This window comes from Labeo rohita, unplaced genomic scaffold (assembly GCF_022985175.1).
Source record: "Labeo rohita strain BAU-BD-2019 unplaced genomic scaffold, IGBB_LRoh.1.0 scaffold_71, whole genome shotgun sequence".
NCBI lineage: Eukaryota > Metazoa > Chordata > Actinopteri > Cypriniformes > Cyprinidae > Labeo > Labeo rohita.
The window spans coordinates 639,388-643,904 of NW_026129645.1; positions in this window are offsets into that span (position 1 = coordinate 639,388).

Here is a 4,517-nt window from a genome sequence, read left to right on the forward strand (position 1 = left end):
GGCTCCTGTGGCATACATGGCAACAGGCATAGTATTTCTTGATGCAGTAACAGTGTTGTAACAGATAATATTTGCTCCCGAGCAGTGTTGGGCAAGTTACTTCCAAAATATAATACATTATATATTACTAGCTACTGTCTTTTAAAAGTAATTAGTTACATTACAATATTACTGTCTCTAAATTGTAATGTGTTACACTACTTTTAAGTTACTTTTGAGTTACTTTCACCAAAATATCCACAGAAGTATGACTAGGCATTATAGCAACGCTTATGAGTTGGACAACACGGTGGTCGCACCAGTGCGACTGTTTACAAAATGTAGTCCCACCAGCAGAAAAAAAAGGTCGCAGTCTGGGGCCATTAAATTGCAAAGTACATGAGTCAAAAAATGAAACAATACCAATAACTGTTTTTACTTAAATTATGTTAATAATAATTTCCTGAAAATATTGTTGTTGTGGATTGATAATCTATTGCATATTAAAATGGTAGCCTTATAAAACTGACTATTAATCCCTCCTCCCCCCAACCTGTCAGACTCGAATTGCGCCCCAAATGTGCCTTAAATTCACTGCTTAAAAAACGATAAATAAAAACAACTTTTCCAACGTCTTATTAAAACTTCTTTAATTAGTGACATAACAGGCAACTTATTTCTTACGATACAAAATAATAACTGAAAAATTACAATATTTAAACAAAGAAAAACAATAAAAAAAAAACAAATTTGTTTCAAGGTTGCAGGAACAGGAACAAATTTGGTGAATAAATCAATGAAAAGGGAATTTCTGCCCTGAACTCTTCAAATTCACTCTTTATCATTGTATGATATCTTCTTGTGTTAAAAAATTGACAATTTTAAAAATGCTAACACACACACACGTTTGTTTTTGTGAATTGTGGGGACTTTCCATAGGCTTCTATAGATTTTATACTGACCAAACAATATTGTCTATCCCCTAACCCAACCCTAACCCTAAACCTAGCCCTCACAGAAAACATGTTTGCATTGTTACACTTTCAGATAAACATCATTTACTATTTTTAATCATTTTTTAACATTGTGGGGACATTATGAATATTACATTTAAATATGCATATCACTTTTACATTTTCAACTTCAGAAATGACAACATATCATTTAATACACTTCAGACATCTTCATTCTCATAAGAACCACCAAGACACACACAAAAAGAAAAAGAAAAACACTGAATGATTTAGAACGGAACCACCACAGAAACATCAGCCTGTAATAAAAATATCATACAAACAACAGTAAAATTGCACACAATGTATATTTTGTAAATAATGTTACAACTGGATATTATTATTAATAGTAACAGTATATATTACATTTGTATTTTAGTATTGTTACAATTTTTAAAAATACTCTTCTCTCTCATATATCAAAAGGCTGTGGAATATGTTTGCACTACACATTCTACATGTATTCATACATTTCTCTTTGTTTTTGTATATTTCTTTTTGCTGTAGTTGTTATGGTTGTTTGCCTCTATTTCCTGTTATGTCTTCTGTCATATTTTTGAATTTGTCAAATTTTCAATAAATAAAAACTATAACACAGCAGAACAACAGACACAATTGCAAATAGTAAAATAAACAAAGCAAACCATGTTTGACGTACGTATCATGATACGTATCATTTTAATCCGACCCACCCCATCCAGTCAAAGGTCCGGAATTTATGTACGTTTTTTTTTTTTTTTTTTTTTTTTTTTTTTAAATAAACAAGTGTTCTTTTAAATAACAACGCACTTTTAAAGTCATAAAAAAGTATTAAATACCTTAATAAGTATAAGAAAAGTCTTAATTATAATTTCAAGAGGTCTTAAATTTGGGGACGGAAAGACAAAAATCGCGTTATGGATTAAATGTGCTAGTCGTTTGAAGCACCACACGGACCATTTATCCGCTCGGATCACAGTTCAAACAGCAGCGGAGCGTTTACTAGAGCAGACGCGTTTACTCGCGAGCACTAAACAGCGCTGTGAGATCCAGAATGATGCGGTTGAATTCGGTGAAGAACACAATGACATGGCGATTTAAACAGATGAAACGGCGCTGACAAACAGCAGAAACACTGTGCGCAACGATAGTCAGAATCATTTAATATGGATTATTTTTACTGTAACACTGACTGCACTATTGTATTGCGGCAGAATTGTGGGACATATCGAAATGTTATATTATTATGTAGACATGTATTAAATCTATTAAAGGAGTAATGGAATATAATTATAGTATTTCGTGATTAATAACGTTTGTGCATTAATACTAAGATCACTGTTCTTCATACAAACACCTAGAACCCATGTAGTTCATTTTTATACCATGGTATTAAGGTGAATAATTATTATTAATAATTTCATCATACAAAAATAAGGTGGTTGTCGGAGCTGATGGCCTTGTGGGCAGCGCTCCAGGCTTCCCGTGTTCGAGTCCCGACTCGGGGACCTTTCCCGATCCCGCCCCCCATATCACTTCCTGTCCTTTCTGATCTGTCCTGTCCATAATAAAGTTTTTTAAAAAAATAAGGTTGTTACAATTTTATTATTTTTTATTATAAATAAATTTATTTATTTATTTATTTATTCATTATTTTATTTTATTTTTTTTTCTGCATAAAATTCCTTTCTTGATATTTGTATTTTGAAAAGGAGGAAAGACTCATAGGGCTCAGAGGTTGAAAGGGTCTCAGAATGGGGGCTCAGAAAACTCAGTGGAAGGGTGTAGCATGGATCAAGGAAGAGCACAGTATATTCTCACCAGGGGCAGTTCTAGAACCGATTTTTCAGACTGTCATCAACTTTTTTGTTTAAAAATATTAATATATATTTTAATATATATTGTTTCTTTAAAATGTGTAAAATTTTCTCCTGGGGGGGCATGGGACAGGGACACACATCCACCCACCATTTGGATATGTGTCAGTACAAATGTGTCAGCACACATGATAGTACAGCACAAATTGGTGCATGAGTAGTCAACAAAATGACTACTAGGCTGGCTACGGGCCTGTATAATGTATGAAAACATCACGGGAAGATTAGCAAGTGGCTTAGAGGTATGTAGGGGCTTGGAAGTATAGCTGCCTTTTGTAGTTTTTAGTTCTGTTATTAGGCGTTAGAAATCAGACGAAAATGTTGCAGTTGATTGTTGTTTAAAACTCTGAATGATTCTTTTCTCTCAGACTGAATAGACTGAGGACAAAGGAGTTTACATGTGTCATGTGTTTGCTGAAAGAGTTTCAGCCAATGGAACTGCAGAACTGAGAAAATGAGTGAGTAACAGATCAAAACAAACTTAAAAAAAAAATTAAAATGAACTTACTTGAATGGTTTTATCTGATACCTCATCTGGTGCTGTTTGGAATAGAAGCAGCAGAGATTGAAATAAATATTTTCTAAAGCCTTTTTAACATAACCACATTTTTCTATATTTGTATAGACAAACTGTATTGTGCTACTTGCTATAACTCTTCTGGCTGCAACATGTTGGTTATGGCTTTAAATAGTCCAATTCAATAAAGCGTATAAGTGCTTTGGATGTTTTGGTAACAAAACCAATCATGGCATTTCAGTAAGTAAATGTCATAATTAATCTTATAATTGTTACTGTTTAGTGGTATATTAAGTTCAATGCCTCTGTGTTTGAGTTTGTAAATGTTACACTTTTTTCAGATACCAACTTTCAGGTGCGGATCATAAGTATTGCTGCATCTCTGTCAGCACTTCTGCCCTGCATTCTAATCCTTTGTACATCACGCATTAATAGTATGTTCAAATGGTAAACATTCTTCTTCACTGTAATAAATGAGAGGATCAAGGGGATATGTACAGTCCATAAACTCTTATTCAGCTTTGACAATATCAACCAGGAAACCATGAACAATGGTCACATAAAGCTCAGCATCATACATAGAGACAGGAAGTACAGAGAGCCCATGATGATCAGTAGAGAAAGTTAATCTAGTATTCCCAAACTATATATTTATTTTAAAATGCGCAAATGATAATTATAATAAAATAAATATATGAACTATGTCTAAACTAATGAGAGATATTTTCATAAAGTGATCATGAATGGATGGTAAAGCTAACAAAATGTTCCCCCCTAATTAACAGGCCCCGCTGCAAGAAAATGTGCCAGGATTTTTGGGTTTCTTCATATGTTTCTTCCAAATATTTTGATGTTTGTGGCTTTTGTCCTCTGTGGTATGAAAGGTGAGTGATTCACATCACACTATTACAAAACTACATTATTCTTCTACTGATGAGTTCATTGTTTTTGCTAAAATTTCTGAGACCATTATGAAGTGAAATTCACTGAAATGTTGAATTTTGAAAATCTTCCTGTTTTGAAAGTCTTCCAGGCTGGAGACGAGAAATTTTTCTGTGCTCTTCCTCCACTTTTGTTTTCTCTGTTACTAACTCCTACACTAAAAAGAGGACTAGATTGGAACAGCAGCTCACATCTCATTTGGAATTTAAA